Here is a 21,185-nt window from a genome sequence, read left to right on the forward strand (position 1 = left end):
TCCCTTCTCTCCTTCTACTGCCCAGCCCGCACCCTCCGCTCCTCCACCACTAATCTCCTCACTGTACCTCGCTCTCGCCTGTCCCGCCATCGACCCCCGGCCCACGTCATCCCCCGGGCCTGGAATGCCCTCCCTCTGCCCATCCGCCAAGCTAGCTCTCTTCCTCCCTTCAAGGCCCTGCTGAGAGCTCACCTCCTCCAGGAGGCCTTCCCAGACTGAGCCCCTTCTTTCCTCTCCCCCTCGTCCCCCTCTCCATCCCCCCCGTCTTACCTCCTTCCCTTCCCCACAGCACCTGTATATATGTATATATGGTTGTACATATTTATTACTCTATTTATTTATTTATTTATTTATTTTACTTGTACATTTCTATCCTACTTATTTTATTTTGTTGGTATGTTTGGTTCTGTTCTCTGTCTCCCCCTTTTAGACTGTGAGCCCACTGTTGGGTAGGGACTGTCTCTATGTGATGCCAATTTGTACTTCCCAAGCGCTTAGTACAGTGCTCTGCACATAGTAAGCGCTCAATAAATACGATTGATTGATTGATTGATTGATTGGGGGGCTCACAGTCTTAATTAATCCCCATTTTACAGATGAGGTAACTGAGGCTCAGAGAAGTTAAGTGACTTGCCCAAAGTCACACAGCTGACAAGTGGCGGAGCTTGGGAGACATGCAGTTCAGTAAAACAACGTGAGTTGGTTTTTTTGTTGTTGATTTTTTTTAATAAAGAAAGGCTTTGCTAAGATCAAAAGTAGAAAAAGCACAGGCCTGGAGTAGAACCTGGGTTCTAATCCTGGCTCTGCCACTTGAGTGCTGTGTGACTTTGGGCAAGTCACATCTCTTCTGTGCCTCAGTTTCCTCACCTGCAAAATTAGGTTTAAATATCTTTTCTCCCTCCTACTAAGACAATGAGCCCCATGTGGGACAGGGACTACGTCTGTCCTGATGATTGTATGCCTTTCCCAGCACTTAGTAAAGTGCTTGACATAGACTAAGCAATTAAAATTATCATTATATTATCAAGATGACAATGATAATAATAAGTTCATAAGTAAAGGATGATCAATACTGTGATCTATTTGGAATAAAACCTTTAGGAGATAATCATATTTTATTTGCACATATCTATTATTCTATATTCACTTGTTTGGATTACAGAGCTATCTTTTGGATTTAAAGATGAAGGTACTGATTGTGAGATGTGAAACTCATGTGGCTGAGAAGAAAGGTGAACATTTACTCCCAAATTATCCTTTTCTGCATGATTAATATCCTATTTTCAGTGTGAGGCTTCATTGTTTTCCTCCTTATTCCTTTCTACATTTCTGAAACAACAGCTCCATCCATCCCAGTTCTCGTAGTCATATTTCAGGACATCTTGTTGGCTACTATAGAATCTATAGATTATAAGATTCTTGAGGGCAATGTACTATGTCTTTGCTTTTCTTCCCAAGCACCTGGCACAAAGTTCTACACTCAGTACTCAGTATTGTTAGTGATAATGGTGATGTTCTTGCGAGCCTTTTGCACTAAACTTGCTATTTGCTGCATATATGAAATATTCTTTCTGCCCCTTTCATTTTTCCTCCAGGTTTTTTGTCTCCTTATAGGCCAATTGCTCCCAAATCTCATTGATTTCTCTGAAAAATCATTAGGTTGGCCGGATTGGAGGTGGATGACATTACACCTTTATTTTTATTTTTTCCTGTGTCCTTGTTCTCATCTTTCTCAGTGCCAACCTCTTGCTCATGTTCTCCCTTTTACCTACAACTTCTCTCCTTTCATATTCTAAATCACTGCTCTCCCCAGCTCCGACACCTGTCTGTCTGAAAAGTGGGGAATTTCTTATCTCCCCAAATTATTTTCCCCCAATCTGTTATCTCTACACTTCCCTATCACCCATGTCCTTCTCTGTCACACTCCACTACTGCACGTACGTGCATGTCTTCATACTTTATTCCTTCACCCAGCTGTAATTTATTTTACTTTCTATCTCTCTCACTAGATTATAAGCTCCTTGGTGGCAGAGATCATTCTAATTCTATTAGAATCTGTCAAGTGCTGGGTACTGGCCTCTGCATAAAGTTAAGTGCTTAATAAATGCAACTAAGTGATTGGTTGCTCAATCGAATTAGTGTCCATCATCATTTAAAAAATGATTATTATTAGGGGTAGTAGGAGGAAGAGGAGGAGGCAGAGGGGGAGAAGCAAAATTTATTATTGGGAGATTAAATTCAGAGGGAAGATACTTTATATTTAGGAAACAACCAATGGAAAACAATCTTTCTTGAGAAAAATAAATTGAAGAATTTATAATTGCTTCTTCCTGACCCTGATTTTTCTACCTCTTGGAAGTGTCGTAATGCAGGGTTTGGCTCATGGGGAGATTTGTCGCATCCTAATCTTCCCTCTTCAAACATCCCACCCAGCAGAGTTGGGAAAAGGTTGAGAAGCAGCGTGGCCTAGTGAATAGAGCCTGGGACTGGGAGCCAGGAGGACCTGGTTCTAATCCCAGCTCCATCACTTGTCCACTGTGTGACCTTGGGCAAGTTGCTTAACTTCTCGGTGACTCAGTTACCTCATCTGAAAAATGGCGATTAAGACTCTGAGCCCATGTAGAACATGGACTATATCCAACCTTACTATCTTGTCTCTACCCCAGTGCTCAGTACAGTGCCTGGCACATGTGCTTAATTAAGCACATTAAGCACATTAAGTGCTTAACAAATACCATTTTAAAAAACGTTAGGGTTCATTCCATGACAGTAGACAGAATGGTCCCAGATGCCAAAGAATATGAAGTTGCCATTCCATTTTGTCCCGAGAGTTATATACCCATACAATATTTAAAAGATGTTATGACTGAACAGAGAGTACAAACTGCAGACTAAGTTCTCGCTCTCTTTAAACGTTGGTACTGACTTTGAATTTAAAGTGATATATTTGTCCTCAATTGTTTGTATCTTCTTAGCATAATCACATATATATCCTCAAAAAGTGAATATGGTCAAGGTTCCAGTGGAACTGCATTATAATCCAGTCTGTTTAATGATGGGTAAAATGACATTCAAAGTAACAATTTCCAGCTCAGTTCAGATGACATAGCCAGTAAGTACGAATGGAAAGGAAAGAAAAACATGTTTAGAATAAGATCTTAAACAAAACTTACTTTCACATGAAGAAAAAAATGCTTACAAGTAACTGCACAGCAAAATAAATCTGTTGAATTTGAAATGTCAACATCATTCAAAATATAATTAGATCCTATCTTGGGGAGTACATGCTAGGTAATGTGCTTAGGTGGTCTATGACCTTTTTCTTCTTTCATATTATTCTCATGTTCTATGCATTTCTATAACCAAAGTATTTTCATATCTGCCAGGTTTTGTAAATGTAGTGATGGATGGGCATTGTTCTTTGGGAAAATATAATTTTAAAGGAAAAAAAAAGATTCATAGGAAACGTCAGTTGGTTGGTAATTTTCTATTTGGATGAAGGTGATGGCAGCGTATTTTTTTCTTTGTTATAATAATATTTAGAAGTGGACAAAATAAACTCTTATTGGAGTTCACTTAATAATAATACTAATAATTGTGGTATTTAAGCACTTACTATGTGCCGAGCACTGTTCTAAGCACTGGAGTAGATACAAGGTAATCAAGTTGTCCAACGTTGGGCTCACAGTCTTAATCCCCATTTTACAGATGAGGTAACATAGGCACAGAGAAGTTAAGTGACTTGGCCAAGATCACACAGCTGACAAGTGGCGGAACTGGGTTTAGAACCCACGACCTCTGACTCCCAAGCCCAGGCTCTTTCCACGAAGCCACGCTGCTTCTCAAAGGTTTTTAGAAGGCTTTCTTTGTTTAAAATTACTGAAGTGCATTAAGCCTTGAAAACTAGGAAAAAAAAGATAAACTTGTTCACAGCTGATCCTATTATACACAATATCGATTATGAGAATATGCAAGTGTGTTGATACCATTTCTTCTAATTATGTCTATGTTCCAAAGACATATTAAAAAAAGATATTACTCTAAGCACAGCTTATGCATCTGAAGATCTCAACCTTGACTCCTCATTTAATCAACTGCTAGATCTTGCCACTTTTTTTCCTTTATAACAATTCCCAGACCTGTCCATTCCTCTTTTCCCAAATATCTAGCACGGTGGTCCAAGGTCTTGACACATCATGAGAGGGTTTGGATGGGTCTATGCACCTTGTATCCTCCCCAGAGCTTAGAACAGTGTTTTGCACATAGTAAGCACCTAACAAATCCCATCATCATCATCATCGTCATCATCCCTACCACTGGAAAGCATCTTAAGTTCAAGTTGTGCTACCAGCGGGTTACCTCCAATCTCTATCCTAGAAAGATGTTTTACACAAGTCAGTTACTCAGAATATTGGTCATTTTATCATCGTGAAGCAGCAGTCTCTCTGATGTGGCTGGAGAGGTATTCGAGAACATTCTGGGTTTCTGAGCAGCCTCATTTCAGAATGCCCTGAGAGAAGCAGGGTGGCTTAGTGGATAGATCACGGGCCTGGGAATCAGAAGGACCTGGGTTCTAATCCTGGCTCCGCCACATGTCTGCTGTGTGACCTTGGCAAGTTATTTAACTTCTCTGGGCCTCAGTACCCTCATTTGTAAAATGAGGATTAAGAGTGTGATGCCCCATTTGCCTAAGGAACTGTGTCCAACCTGTTAAATTTGTACCTACCCCAGTGCTTGGAGAAGTGCTTGGCACATAGCACTTAACAAGTACCATAATTATTGATTATTAGTATTATTACCACCTCAAATGTCCCTCTCTAAACTATAAGCTCATTATGGGCTGGGAATATGTCCATTTATTCTATTGTATCGTACTCTCCCATGTGTTTAGGACAGTGCTCTCACATCGTAAGCGATATATGTGGTGATATGATTGATCGATTGAAAGGGGGTAGAAAAAGTGCCCTAAATACTGCAATAGGCAATGTTAGTCCCATATTCATCTTTCCGCTAGTAATAGGAGTAGTAGAAATAATAATAATAGTACTAGTAACCATAGTAGTAGTAATAATAGTAATAGTTGTAGTAGTTGTAATAGTAGAAGTAGTAGTAATAGTAATAATAGTAGCATACACAGTAGTGCACTGTATTAAGTACTTAGGACGTAGATAAAAAGAAGACACAAGTTCCCTTCCCACTCTTATCAGTGAACCAAACAAAAAATATTTACAGGAGTGGTCAAAATAAATGTTTGAGCATACACTTGCATGTGTGGGTAGCATCTCACTGATAGCAGCATCGTTTTTAAAAATGAAAAACAGTTCTGTTCGCAGTTACCATTTTTTGATTCATTCATATTCCCTGTGCATCAAAATTTGTTCGTGACAAATTAGAATTTCCTTTTTGCAACTCAAAAATATATTCAGAGAGAAAAGCAATACGAATAAAATTGCTATATAAAGGTGTCCCTTACTTTCCAAGTGATGCATATTTGCTACAAGATGCCTGATTTAAAGTATTTTTAATAGTGGTGATGGACTTGGGTTTCAACCCCTCCGTTTTCTTTTTGGAGGAAAGTAATGCTGCTGTGCTCAATTACATCTTTTTTACTCTTCTCAGAAATATCTGGGAAGAAATATGGCCACCAAGGAGTTATAAAGATGAAGGAGTTATAAAGATGCTTACAGTCAATGTGAATTTTATCCCCCAGAAGGACTCATGGAGGAATTCTGGGACCCAGGCTAAATATGGAGGGGACTGTGACAGTCTGCTAACACTACTAATAGCCCCAGAGCAGGTCATTCAATTGATCATTCAAATCAATGGTGTTTATTGAGTATTATAGTATAGTAGTATAGTATAGTATTTGTTAAATGCTTACTCTGTGTCAAGCCCTATGCTAAACACTGAGGTAGGCACAAGATAATCAGGTCCTACATGAAGTAGGAAGGAGAACAGGTATTTAATCCCCCCTTGGCAGATGAGAGAACTGAGGCATAGAAAAATGAAGTGACTTGTCCAAGATCACATAGCAGGCAAGTGGCAGAGTTAGGATTGGGCCCCAGGTCCTCTGACCTCCAGGCCAGTCTTCTTTCCATTAGGCCACACTGCTTCTTCTGCACAGCTTTTGGGGCAATGCGGTAGAGTTGTTAGGCATGATTCTTGTTCACAAGGAACTTACAATCTAGACAGATAGACATTCAGATACACTACAGCTAGTGTAAGCTGGACAGGTCAATAGCAGGCTTCTGCCATGAAACTTTCACTTTGATGATAACTAGACCCTGGTCAACTCCAAGGGGGATTGTAGACAGAAGGGAAGGGCAGAGGAAAGGATTGAATAATTTGGCAGGGAGGAAATAATTTCTTCTTGACCTTGTCTTGTCTTATATTGTCGAGTTGTTTCTGACCCATAGCGACTCCGTGAAACACATCTCATAATTTCTTCTTGACTTTGTCTTGTCTTATATTGTCAAGTTGTTTCTGACCCATAGCGACTCCGTGGAACACATCTCTCCCAGAATGCCCCACGTCCATCTCTAATATTTCTGTTAATGTATTCATATAGTTTTCTTGGTAAAAAAAAACAGACTTTTTGTTAAATTGTAATCTCCCTAAGCTTAGTACAGTGATTTGCACACAGTAAGTGCTCAATAAATACGATTGAATTTAGGGTCTGTCTCCTCTTCAAGTGATCAAATGCACCACAAATATTTGGAAACCGTCCATTTCTCCATCCAAAATAGCTCGTGTAAACAAATCAGTATAGTCAGGCTTAAAGAAGAAGGACAGTTAATAATAATAATGATGCTATTTGTTAAGCACTTGCTATGTACCAAGCACTGTTCTAAGTGCTGGGGTAGATACAAGGTAATCAAGTTAACAATAAAAATAATAATTGCATTTATTAAGCACTTACTATGTGCAAAGCACTGTTCTAAGCACTGGGGAGGTTACAAGGTGATCAGGTTGTCTCAATTGGGCTTACAGTTTTTTAATCCCCATTTTACAGATGAGGTAGCTGAGGCACAGAGAAGTGAAGTGACTTGCCCAAAGTCACACAGCTGTTAAGTGGTGGAGCCAGGATAGGAACCCATGACCTCTGTCTCCCAAACCCGTGCTCTTTCCATTAAGCCGTGCTGCTTCTCGTTCCCTCTTCGCCACTTTCAAATATAGATTACTTCTTGTCAAATTGCTCGAGTTGCCGCCCATTACATCTTCACTTAGTAGGATTCATTCTGAATGTCTCCCTTTTGAACTTTTCATCTCTGAACAGATCAGTTGAGGTATTCAGCCTGCACAAAGCCCTTCATCTCGAAACTCCCAAGAAGCAGACGCTTCCTCACTTTTGCACGATTGAAGATCTGTTCCCAGGAGGAAAAAAAAAATACATCACCAAAAAGAACTCAAGTAGTCCAGTTCTTTAACAAATTTCATATACAGTTTGTGGGTTTTCATACATGCAATATAGCAAATATACACATATTGGAGGAAGTAAAAGATTAGGTTATTAAGGGCAAATTCAAATGAAGCATTGATACTTTTAAAGGACTCAGATACTTTAAGAGAAAAAGAATGCTAAATATTGGAACCTCCTGAATTTGGCATACCTTAAGATTGATTTTGTTCATTCAAAGCAGTATATGAAAATCAAGTCCCAAACACTATATATTTTCCCTAGTAGTAATCGAATACATTTCTAAGAAATAAAAACAATCAAATTCATATAGCATGTTTGTTCTTGTCCTAATACCCTGTGAAAATTGACTTAGGAGGGCAGTTTACATCTCTCAGTCTAAACTTTGTGCAATTTTTCAGGAGTTTCAAGGTTGTAAAATCATTTGTGTAGACTTTCCTTTACATCTTTATAAAAATCTGATTGAAAAAACAGGTAACTGATTCCTTCATTATCAGAAATTTCTTTCCTTGTCATTCCTTTGTAACTTTAAATGGACTGAAATATTTATAAAGTGCCCAACTTCTAATGCATTTTTCATTAGTAGGATTGATACTTGAATGTTGACCTTCATGTATTGAGCAACATATTTAATCTTTCAGGATGGAATTCACAAGTGGATCCAGGAAATATTGTGATGGAAAACAACAGCAGGCTTTAGGGGCGGACTGAGAATAAGAGGTAAAAGACAGGGAAAAGTCAAACATGACACCAAAGGGCGCTTCACTGGGAGGGAGGATGGTGGTGCTTTGTACTGTGATGGGATCTTCAGGAGAAGCCCCCTTTCACCCCTCCCAAGCTCACCTGGAAATTGCAACTCACTCTTAACTTTTCACTTCCAAACCCTTATTCAACTTGTTCCTGCAGCCTAGGGAAAAAAAAGAGACATTGAAGGAGACTGAAAAGGAACATTTTCAGGAGAGGTAGGAAGAGAACAATGTCACTGAGACTAAGCATCTCCATGAACTGTGTGACTACAGTTCTTCTCTTCTTCAAAAATCACTTGAAATCCCACCTCCTCCTGATAGTCTTTCCCAGTTAATTTACCACAACATCCTAATCACATCAACCCGTTTCCTCTCTTATCCCTGAAATATTATGTTCTGATCCTCAGCACCTTGATATGCATATGTATATACTATTCATTTGTATACCTAATAATAATAATAATAATAATAATAATGGCATTTTTTAAGCACTTACTGTGTGCAAAGCACTTTTCTAAGTGCTGGGGAAGTTAAAGGTGATCAGGTTGTGCCATGGGAGGTTCACAGACTTAATCTCCATTTTACAGATGAGGTAACTGAGGCCCAGAGAAGTTAAGTGACTTGCCCAAAGTCACACAGCTGACAAGTGGCAGAGCTGGGATTTGAACCCATGACCTCTGAGTCCAAAGCCCGTGCTCTTTCCAGTGAGCCACGCTGCTTCTCATTTTATACCCAATCATTTTATAGATTTATATATTATTATGTATTTGTAATAAATGCATTTTATCTATTTAAGTATTTCACCCTGATACATTTGTACCACTTCTTCGTATATTCTTGTTCCTCCTCCTGCTCCTACTAATTATAACTCATGTGTATTTGACAATTAGAATATAAGCTCAGGGAGCCAACAATCATAGATCTCCTTTCTGATGGCTCTTCCCTCCCCATCACCCCCACTCCCTCTCTATGCCCTTCCCCCTTCCCCTCCCCACAGCACTTATGTATATTTTTACATATTCATTACTCTATTTTATTAATGATGTGTATATAGCTATAATTTTATTTATCTATCCTGATGGTATTGACACCTTTCTACTTGTTTTGTTTTGCTGTCCGTCTCCCCCTTCTAGACTGTGAGCCCGTTGTTGGGTAGGGACCGTCTCTATATGTTGCCGATTTGTACTTCCCAAGTGCTCAGTACAGTGCTCTGCACACAGTAAGCGCTCAATAAATACAATTAAATGAATGAATGAATTTATGACTTGCCCAAGATTACACAGCAGACGGGGGCAGAACCGGGATTTGAACCTAGTTCCTTCTGATTCCCAGGCCCATGCTTTATCCATTAGGCCGTGCTTCTTCTCATAGCCTGATCATTTCCAAGATACAGGAGTGGCCTACTGTGTTGAAGACAGCCAATAGGTCAAGAGGGATTAAGAGACTGGGAAGAGGTAATGGAGATGGTCAAGAAGAGGTATTCTAGATCTCATTTAGTACTAGCTCAGTGGATGGTGGGTTAAGTGGAGAAGGGAAGGTGGTGGGTGTGTTCTTCCTGCTTAAGGATTTTGGATAGGAATTAGAGTGAGGAGTTGAGGCAATAGTTTAAAAATCATGCTGGGTTTTCTTAGGCTGGCAGTAGCTTGGGCATGTTTGAAGGTTGAGAAGACAGAGATAGTGGAGAGGGAGAGATTGCAGAGAGCAGTAAGGGAAGGAAAGAAAGTGAGAACAGACATCTTTAAGAGGTTAGACACGGCATGGAGTCCATTGAAAAAGTAGAAAGTACTCTTTGGGTGAGTTCCCAAAACCTTCCCAGGAAGCTGATTTATGAGCATGAACATGTTTAAATGATGAAAAAAGGTGAAGGTAAGCTGTAGATTGTAAAGTCCTTGTGGGCAAGGATCATGCCTGCCAACTCTGTTGCATTGTACTTTCCCAAGCCATTAAAATAGTGCCCCTTACACAGTAAGTGCTCAATAAATAGCATTGATTGACTGATTAATTGATTTTAACTTTCACCAGTCGAGTTCTCTGGTATCAAGTCGTGCTAGGCTTAGTCAATCCAAGGTCTTATGAAGTGAACTGAATGTAGCAATTGGTAACTTCTGCCACATCTAAATAATATTAAAAGCAACAACATTCCTTCTAGGAGCCATAAAGGAAAATTCCCCTAATGACTGTGAATCAGTGACACATGTCATCGCATGCATCAGTAGCTAAATGGGGTTTTCAGAAATATATAGAATGTCAATAAGAGGAAAATGTCAAATGCTGATGGTTTACCTTACAAGACCCCTGGAGATTAAAAAAAATGTAGAAAAATTGAAATTGAAAGAAAAATTAAATTTTTATTAAGCACTCAAGGAATTCTGGTAGGTATGCATACCCAAGATTTCCTGGGGAATTTGATAATATCAACCTTCTTTAAATAATAATGAGTTAAGTAGAAAAATATATTCCAAGTTTAACAGTTTAATGTTCACCCAACAGTCTCTTCTGACTATAGTTTCTTCTGAGATTGATAACCTTAATGCGGTTCATCTGGCTCATTCAAATTTGCCACTTTCAAGTAGCTAATTCACTTGTAGCTGAATAGTTGTAATATTTTTAAGCAGTTCAAAAATATGAACTGTGGCTTTTACATCCAGTTATTTTACTGAGAGTCATTCCATTCATTGGGATATATGTGTCTGCTTTTACATTTTTCTTCAGTTTTGGAGGAAAAAAAATACCCTATATGGTTGGAAGCCCTAGAACTCTTGTATGCCCTATTTCCCTGGATTCCAAGGGCTGAACATATATTAGAACCATTTGTCTTCCTACTTCTAGATGTCTGAACAAGTGGAATCCTTACAGCATACAAAAAGGGACATAAATATGGACAGAGAATTTACCATCAAAGTGGTTCTGACTTTTTGCCATTACTTGGGACCTCTTAATAATGATCTCTATCTTCTTCATGCACAGTCATCAGTAGTGCCATAAAGAATAATAATAGAGTGATAGTGATAAAAATAGTAATAAAAATAAACTATTTTAGCAGTTTCCTCATGGGTCTCATTTTCAAGCTTCTCTCTGCTTAACTTCAGTTTAAGGTACAGGTTCCTGCCCAGATCATCTACTTGAAATAGTGTTTGAAATATGTCTCTCTGCCCTTCAAAAACCTCTAATGGTTGTATTCAATCAATCATATATATTGGCTGCTCACTGTATTCAAAACACCGTACTAATCACTTGGGAGAGTACAGTATAATAGAGTTGGTAGACCACATTCCTTTCCCACAATAACCTTTCAGTCTAGAGGGAAAGACAGACATTAATATAAAATGGATAAATTATGTATATATACATAATAAACATATATATATATATATATATATATATATATATATATATATATATGTAAGTGCTGTGGGACTGAAGGAGGGATGAATAAAGGGTGCAACTCCAAGCACAAGAGCAACTCAAAAGAGAGTGGGAGAAGAGGAAAGAAGGCTTAGTTATGGAAAGCCTCTTGAAAATGATGTGGTTTAAATAAGGTTTTGAAGTGGGGGAAAGTGATCATCTGTGTACTATGAAGAAGGAGGTGGTTCCAACCCAGAGGCAGGATGTGGGCAATGAGTCTTTGACAAGATAGACAAGATTTAGGTACAGTGAGTAGACTGACATTAGAGGAGTAAAGCCTGAGGTCTCGGTTGCCCTTGGAAATCTGGTTGGTAGGGTAGTAGGGGGCAAGGTGATTGAGTGCTTTAAGGTAAGGACTTTCTATTTGATGCAGAGGTGAGTGGGCAGTTACTGGAGATTTTTGAGGTGTGAAGAAACATGAACTGAAGGTTTTTGTAGAAAAATGATCCAGGTAACAGAGTGTAGTATGGACTGGACTGGGGAGAGATAGGAAGCAGGGAAGTCAGCAAGGAGGCTGATACAGTAATCAAGTTGAGAAAGGATCAGTGCTAGGATTAACATGGTAGCAGATTGGATGGAGAGAAAGTGGTGGACTTTAGCGATGTTGTGAAGGTTGAACTAACAGGATTTAGTGACATCAAATATGTGGGTTGAATGAGATAAATGAGTTGAGGATGGCACCAAGGCTAAGGGCTTGTGAGACAGAGAGGGTAGAGGTACCATCCACATTGACTGGAATGTCAGGGCGAGAACAGGGTTTGAATGGGAAGATAAGGAGTTCTGTGTTGAGCATGTTAAGTTTGAGGTGTCTGTGGGACATCCAAGTAGACATGTCCTGAAGGAAGGAGGAAATGTGAGAAGAAGGAGAGGGATCAGGACTGGAGGTTTAGATCTGGAAATCATACATGTAGAAATGGTAGTTGAAACCACGGGAGTACATGAATTCTCCAAGGGAGTGGGTGTAGATGGGGAATAGAAGGGGACCAAGATCTGAGTCTTGAGGGACTCCCACAGTTGGTGGGAGACAGAGGAGGAGCCTGCAAAAGAGACTGAGAATGAGCAGAGAGACAAGAGAATCAGGAGAGGACAGTGTCAGTAAAGCCAAGATGGGATAATGTTCCCAGGAGAAGAGTGTGTTTGACAGTGTTGAAGACAGCTAATAGGTGGGGTAGGATTAAGATGGAGGTCATCTGATTTGGCAAGAAGGAGATCGTTGGTGATCTTTAAGAGGGCAGTTTCTGTGGAGTGAAGGGGGGCAGAAATCAGATTGGAGAGTATCAAGGAGAGAATAGGAGAGAAAGTGGAGATAATGGAGATAATGGGTATAGACAATTTACTCTAGGAGTTTGGAGATTAATAATGATATAAGAATTATGGTATTTGTAAATCACTTACTATATGCCAAACAGTATTCTAAGCACTGGAATAGATACGAGATAATCAGGTTGGACGCAGTCCCTCACAATCTTAATCCCCATTTTACAGATGAGGTAACTGAGACACAGAGAAGTTAAGTGACTTGCCCAAGGTCACACAGCAAACAAGTGGCATAGCTGGGATTAGAACCTACATCTGACCAACAAGGTTGCACTCTTGCCACAAGGCCATGCTTCTTCTCATGGTAGGAGGGAGATGGGGAAATAACTAGATGGAGCCATGGACTCAAGGAAGGGTTTCTTTTTTAAGGTAAGGGAGACATGAACATGTTTAAAAGCTGTGGGGGAAAACTCTTTGGAGAGAAAGCAGTTGAAGATGGTGGAGAGGAAGAATGTCACTGCTTTGATAAAGTGTGAAAGAATAAGGTCAGATGTGCAGGCGGAGGGGCTGGATTTTGAGAGAAGGCAAGAGACTTGTTGAGATAATGCTGTGAAAGATGGGAGAGTTGAAGAAGGAGCATGAGGAGGGAGGGACCAGAGAGAAGAAAAGGATACAATTTTTTCAATAAAGTTCTTGTACAGTTCGTTGGGGAAAGAGATGGGGGAGGTGGGGAGATAAGAGGTTTAAGGAGAGACATAAACATCTGAAACAACTGGTGAGAGCAGTGTGCACAGGAGTCAGTAAGGATCGAGAAATAATGTTGCTGGGCTGAGGAGAGGGCAGAGTTAAAGCAGGCAACAATGAACAGTGGATGAAGGCAGCCTGATATCTGTATTTCTGCCAGCAACACGCTGCAACTCGTGCACAGGAAAAAGGAAGCAGACGGTGGAGGTGATCCAGAGGTGTGGGTTAGTGGTATGAGAGCCATGAAGAGATAGGGGAGTTACTGAGTTGACGTCAGTAGAGAAGGTGGTGTTGAGGGTACCAATTTGCTCCTTACGGGAAGGTAGTTTGTATATGGAAATGAATTGGGGCATGATGACTTATGAAAATTGAATGGGGTCAAAAGATTGGAGGTTTCTGTGAGGAACAGGACAAATTTGTATGGAGGACTTGTGTAAGAGAATGCAGGTGAGGGGATTGTGGTCAGATAGAGGGATTTCAGAGTTGGTGAGGTTAGAGATTGTACAGTGACTAAAGATGAACGTACTTCAGTGTTTTCCCACTTCTAGACTGTGAGCCCGTTGTTGGGTAGGGAACGTCTCTATGTGTTGCTGACTTGTACTTCCCAAGCACTTATTACAGTGTTCTGCACACAGTAAGTGCTCAATAAATATGATTGAGTGAATGAAAGAGCATGGGCTTGGGTGTCAGAGGTCATGGGTTCTAATCCTGACTCTGCCACTTGTCAGCTGTGTGACTTTGGGCAAGTCACTTAACTTCTCTGTGCCTAAGTTTCTTCATCTGCAAAATGGGGATTAGATTGTGAGCCCCACGTGGAACAACCTGATTTCCTTCTATTCCCCCCCCCCCCAGTGCTTAGAGCAGTGCTTGGCACATAGTAAGCGCTTAACAAAATAAAATTATTATTATTATCATTATTATGAAGAGATCAAGTGTATATCAAAGTTGGTGAGTGGGTGAGGTGGAGTGGAGCAGTTTCTCAGGTCACGTTAACCCCACAGCTATGCCTAGCACTTACATATTTATGCTCCTCCTCTATCTTAGCTCGATGCATGTCCTGATGAAAGATTATGTAGACATTCATGGTTATGACCATAAGATGATGCAAGGTATTATTGATGCATAGGCTGCTTCTGCAAGCAACCTTTGAATCTTGAAATCGTTTTTGTCAAACTGGTCTTGGTGGTTTCCTTCTGCTACACTTACACTCTTGAAGGCTGCCTCCAAACCACTTGTCACTGTCACTACTTGTAGTTGGTGTTCCTTGTTCTAAAAGGATGGGACGAAGCTAGTCCAGTCATCTCTTCTAATGGGTAATATTTCAGCCACCACTTCCTAAGGGTTAGGAGAGAGGAGGTTTGGGGGATTAGCTGGAAGACAGAAGAGGAGATGTAGGAAGGAAGGAAGAGAGGGTGGTAGGACAGACAGTCCAAATATAATCTCCCCCTCCTCCTATGTGCAGTTCAGTGGCCAACTGCTACAACTACCAACTGCCACGGTCTCTTCCCAACCCTCAAAATAGTCTGAAATATTCCTTCCACTCCTGTAAAGATGAGAGGAACTGGAGTGGTTCTCCCATTGTTTATGGTGGGAAGTTCCACCATCACCATCATGACATTGTCATTAGCATCATAATCATCATTATGATCATGATTATCATGATCATCATTATCATCATTAAAATACTGTTTCCAAAGGTCCTAGAAACTAGATTTAAAAATACAAGCACTCTTCATGAGAGACGAAAGAACATCGGATAACAGTAATGATTGAATTTAGCAAGGCTTTACTATGTGCCAAGTGGTGGAGTAGATCCAAGATAATTAGATCAGATACAGGCTCTGTCCCACACAAGACTCACAGCCTTAGCTGGAGGAAGAGCAACTGTTGTATCCCCATTTTACAAATGAGGAAATTGAGGCCTAGAGAGTAACTTACCCAAGATCACACTTCCATTAAGTTCTGGGACGGGGCCCGAATCTAGTGACTTACAGTCCTGTACTCTTTCCATTAGACCTCCCTGCCACCCATTCAAGTGCCCAGCAGTTAATTTTAATGTATGCAATTAAAAAAATGAATTGAAACCTGTGAAACATCACCCTAGGATATCATTTATCCAAGTCTCAATGATTCATGTAAGAAATTGGAATGTATTGAAAAGAGATACATCTTACCTTTCTCAAGTGCCCTTCTAAATGTGATCTAGTGCCCTAGGGATAAGAATGAAACAACCCGGGGCTTTCTCCACTGGAAAAAAAAAGTCACTTTATGTCTCATTATATTAAATCTAGACATTTTCAATTGCTGAACTGCCAATCCAGCAGGTGAAGGTTATACTCGGGTATTCAATTATTTAGTTCTCAATTTAGGGTCCTTGTAATTGATGTTAGAGGCCCTCAACTGTAACAGAGCTTTTGTTTGGTTTAAAATGTTAGTGATGACTATGAAACTGCTTACATGACTATAAGTGTCTTCTAGAATCTCTTTCATGCCCTTTCCATAAAAAAAATCAGTGCTTCTTTTTTTCTGGTCCCTTGCTTTTCAGATGAGCATTGCTCAGACACCACTGGTTAAGAGGGGATAGGTATAGCTTTCCACCAGCAGAATATTTATTGTTTCTGCAGGTCTACTGATGCATTGGTCAGTCTGTCTTCTAGTCCCCCTGGGCTTATTGGCAAACATTACAATCTTATTGTTAAGGAGAACAATGCAGTATGTGGTCACAGAATAGTATGCACAGTTGTGCTTTGAGCACTTAAGTGATTATGGAGTCCAATCAGATTGGCTTGATGTCATAATAATAAAAATTATGACATTAAGCATTTACTTTGTGCCAGGCATTGTATTAAGCAATGGGGTGTATACAAGCAATTGGGTAGGGCACAGTCCCTGTCCCTCTTGGGGCTCACAGTCTTAATCCCCATTTTACAGATGAGGTTACTGAGGCACAGAGAAGTGATTTGCCCAAGGTCTCACAGTAAGCAAATGGTGGAGCCAGGATTAGAACCCAGGTCCTTCTGACTCCCAGGCTGGTGTTCTATTCATTAGGCCGTGCTGCTTCTCACATGAATTCTAATATGAATTCTCATTTGACCTTTGGAGGCCTGTTCCACTATTTTTTTTTGAAATAGCTAAGGGAAAAACAAGGAACAAGGAAAAATAAAAGTCAAGGAACCAAAGCAGCAGTAAAAAATGCAGTTGTCCTCTGCCTAACTAAACAGCCTGGAGGCAGAAACCAGTAGGTGCATCAAGGCAGGACACATGCAGGCAACAACAGTTGTCAACAGGTAATCCCTTTGTCCCAGAGATTGTCTCGTTCCACACCCATCTCCTTTGTTGGCTGCCACTCCAAGAGGGAAGACCACCATGAATGAAGAGACATTGAGTTCCAGATCTGTCTCAATGAGCAAGATTTCACCAGGCCATACGGCCCAGTTCTGTGACTTTGACTTTACCCCCTGCTGGTCCCTGTGCTACAAGAGATGCCATACTTTCTAGGCAATGAATTGTTATAGCCATGCAGTATCCCAGGGTACAATGTGGAAGTGACACTTTCAGATAGAAAATGAGTAATCAATCAATCAATCAATCATATTTATTGAGCGCTTACTGTGTGCAGAGCACTGAACTAAGTGCTTGGGAAGTACAAGTCGGCAACATATAGAGACAGTCCCTACCCAACAGCGGGCTCACAGTCTAGAAGGGGGAGACAGAGAACAAAACCAAACATACTAACAAAATAAAATAAATAGAATAGATATGTACGAGTAAGATAAATAAATAGAGTAATAAATATGTACAAACATACATACATATATACAGGTGCTGTGGGGAAGGGAAGGAGGTAAGATGGGGGGGATGGAGAGGGGGAACGAGGGGGAGAGGAAAGAAGGGGCTCAGTCTGGAGTAGCATGGAAGAAGTTAGAAATCCCCACAGGGCACACCACCAGCCAGGAAGCCAGGACCAAAGGAGCCAGGCTGCCCCAGAGACTCTCTTTTCTAAGAAGGGCCAGAGAAAAGACACATAAAAAGGGAAATAGCTTATTCTGCTTACTGCCTTTCCTGTTTCTGGACACAGTTTATGCAGTATCATTGAGTGAAACTCTTCCAATGTACATAGAGGGGTGTAGTCCTGGAGGCACAGGTTAGAGACTGTGAAAGGGTAGTGAAGCAAGAGATGAATTTAAAATAGGTGATGTTCATACATAACCTCTACATCCTACTCCATGTTCACCAGGAGAATGGGGCAACGGTGAACCATATGTCCCCAGAAGCTATTCCCAACCGGCAACATAGAGGAAAGAAGAAGAAAAACAAACATAGAGAGGTGAGGCTTGTCTTGTGTGGGGCCCTTTTGCTGTCCAAGCCTGGGTCTGGCTCTAAAGAGAACTTTCTTTCTTTTTGTAGTGAAACCCACCTCTTATAGCACAGTTCCCCTCCATGATGAGATCCTACGAGTAATGACAGCCAATCAGTGGCTTTATGATTGAGGAATGCAGACAACCTCACACTCTCAACTGGACTTTAGAATTACAAGCCCTGAGCAAGAAAACCTCCTTCTCACAGCCTTGGAATAATAATTGTGGTATAATAATAACTGTGGTATGTGAAGCACTACTATGTGTCAAACACTGTACCAAGCACTGGGGTAGATACAAAATGATCTGGGCCCACATAGGGCTCACAGTCTAAGTAGGAGGGGGAACCGATATTGAATCCCTCTTTGCAGATGAGGAAACTGAGGCACAGAGAAGGGAAGGTAAGTGACTTGCCCAAGGTCACGCAGAGGACAAGTACCTGAGCTGGGATTAGAACCCAGGTCCTCTGATTCCCAGACTCTCGTTCTTTCCATTAGATCATGCCCTTTCAACACTAGGACATGCTGTTTCAACCATTTAGCAGTGATCAACCACTCCAGTTCCTCCCATCCTTACAGGAGTGGAAGGAATATTTCAGACTATTTTGAGGGTTGGGAAGAGACCGTGGCAGTTGGTAGTCGCAGCAGTTGGCTACTGAACTGCACATAGGAGGAGGGGGAGATCATGTTTGGACTGTCTGTCTCACCACCGTCTCTTCCTTCCTTCCTACATCTCCTCTTCTGCCTTCCAGCTAATCCCCCAAACCTCCTCTCTCCTAACCCTTAGGAAGTGGTGGGATGGAAGGAAAGGTAGTGTGGGAAATATTTCAATATTTCCGATCCATTTCTGGACTGGATGCTCCCTGAGACCAGCGACCTTCTTGGATGAGTATTACCCTGCCTTCAGCCTCTACCACAAGGATCCAGTGCTTCTAGGGTTGACTTTTAGACTGTGAGCCCACTGTTGGGTAGGGACCGTCTCTATATGTTGCCAATTTGTACTTCCCAAACGCTTAGTACAGTGCTCTGCACACAGTAAGCGCTCAATAAATATGATTGATGATGATGATGTGGAGGAGATCTGCCTGCCTCTGCCATTAGAAGAGGAGGATTGGCTTTAAGACCCAGCAGAAATTGATGTTCGCTTGCAATTAGGGGGCTCATCAGAACTTAACTGAGATGAAGTTGCAGGGAAACTTTTCTATAATCCTGTGGTGAAAGTGGGAACAACTTGAGGTGGGCAGGGCCTGCAGCACAAGAGGCAGAAGCAGCCCTCTACAGATGCAGTGATAACGCCTGAATCCCAGCTAGCTGGCTCTGAGGAACCCAACCTACCACAGGCAGCCAGATGGATGCAGAAGCTCCATGCCCAGAGAAGCAGCGTGGCTAAGAGAAGCAGTGTGACTCAGTGGAAAGAGCACAGGGCTTTGGAGTCAGAGGTCATGGGTTCAAACCCCGGCTCCGCCACTTGTCAGCTCTGTGACTTTGGGCAAGTCACTTCACTGGGCCGCAGTTACCTCGTCTGTAAAATGGGGATTAAGAATGTGAACCCCACGTGGGACTCACCTTGTATCCCCTGCCAGTGCTTAGAACAGTGCTTTGCACATAGTAAGCGCTTAACAAATGCCATCATTATTGTTATTATTATTATTATGCCCAACATGTTGGGGGAACAGGACCGGTCCCTGCAGATAGAGTAAAACTCCCAGAATGACAGAGCCACAGCCCTGGGGCCACCTCATTTTCATGGCTCAATGGCCCACCGGGGGATGCTAAACTTCCGCAGCAGAGCGCTTCATGATGGGAGACCACCTGACCAATCCCACTGAGAACTAATTGCTATCTATAAATGATGACCAAATAATAAGCAGTGAGAACAAAGATAGTATCTTTTATCCGTGCACTTAGACCACACTTCTCATATGACTCTTAATTAGGGGTTTGTCTTTGGGGCAAAGCTTGAAGTTGAGTGGGGAGACAGCTCAAACGTGTTGTGTCCCCCTGCAACACTCTTACAGCCGAGATGCACACATATTACCCTGCTGTGACAATACACAATGGTCTGATTGTGGTTCTTTAGAAGCTGAAGCTTTATGAATCCCAGATGCAAAAACTCCAGGTCCTCTGACTTAGTGAAACCAATTCCTGTAGTGGTGACCTGGGTTCTAATCCCACCTCTACCACTTGACTGCTGTGTGCTTCTCTGTGCCTCAGTTACCTCTTCTATAAAATGGAGATTAAGTCTGTGAGCCCTATGTGGGACAGAGACTGTGTCTAACTCTTGTATCTACTCCAGTGTTAAGTACAGTATATGGAACAAATACCGCAATTATAATTCTGAGCCTCATTGTTTCTTTCAGTACTGCTACAAGTGCTGCCTTCAGGACCTTCTGACTCAAGCCTGGCTTTTTTGGTGTGGGCTGTGCTAGGTCTGGCCTAGATCTGGCAGAAGAAAAGGAGTGGACTCAGCAGAGGATCCTGTGATTATGATTGCCATACAGCTGGGGTCAGCTGAAAGGAAGCTACTGGGAGGCTTGTCGATGCGCCTGTGGTTACCATCGGACCGATTCCTGTTTATGAGAGGAGCCTCCACTGTGAGTTATGAAATAACATGAATAATCAATCAATCAATCAATCGTATTTATTGAGTGCTTACTATGTGCAGAGCACTGTACTAAGCGCTTGGGAAGTACAAATTGGCATCACATAGAGACAGTCCCTACCCAACAGTGGGCTCACAGTCTAAAAGGGGGAGACAGAGAACAGAACCAAACATACCAACAAAATAAAATAAGTAGGATAGAATAAGAATAATGATTGTATTTGTTAAGTGCTTACTATGTGCCAAGCACTGTTCAAAGCACTGGGGGTATACAAGGTAATCAGGTTGTCCCACATGAGGCTCACAGTCTTAATTCCCATTTTACATGAGGTACCTTGAGGCCCAGAGAAGTTAAGTGACTTGCCCAAAGTCACACAGCTGACAAGTGGCGGAGCCGGGATTAGAACCCATGACCTCTGACTCCCAAGCCCAGGCTCTTTCCACTGAGCCACGCTGCTTCTCAAACAGTGTGAACAAAGGTATCTGGGCACTTAGACCACACTTCGTACGTGACTTTGGATAAGGGGTTCTTCATTGGGGCAAAGAGGGAAGTTGAGTGGGGAGACAACTCAAACTTGTTGTGCGCCCCTGGAATAGTCTTACAGCAGAGATGTGCACACATTAACCAGTTGTGACAATAAGGCCAATGACCCTACA

At 41.4% G+C, this 21,185-nt stretch overlaps 1 long non-coding RNA gene across 1 annotated transcript in view; it reads right to left on the reverse strand.

The window, feature by feature from the left end:
• Positions 1-7,141: 7,141 nt before the first annotated feature.
• The window catches only part of LOC119939514, a 45,571-nt gene continuing 31,527 nt past the window's right edge, over positions 7,142-21,185 (reverse strand). Inside the window, exons 2-3 of the long non-coding RNA XR_005454674.1 lie at positions 8,261-8,324; positions 7,142-7,364 (exon numbers count right to left, since the gene is read on the reverse strand). This is a non-coding gene — a long non-coding RNA (uncharacterized LOC119939514). The remainder of the gene's footprint in view (positions 7,365-8,260; positions 8,325-21,185) is intronic.

The sequence above is a fragment of the Tachyglossus aculeatus genome, chromosome 17, assembly GCF_015852505.1.
Source record: "Tachyglossus aculeatus isolate mTacAcu1 chromosome 17, mTacAcu1.pri, whole genome shotgun sequence".
Lineage (NCBI taxonomy): Eukaryota > Metazoa > Chordata > Mammalia > Monotremata > Tachyglossidae > Tachyglossus > Tachyglossus aculeatus.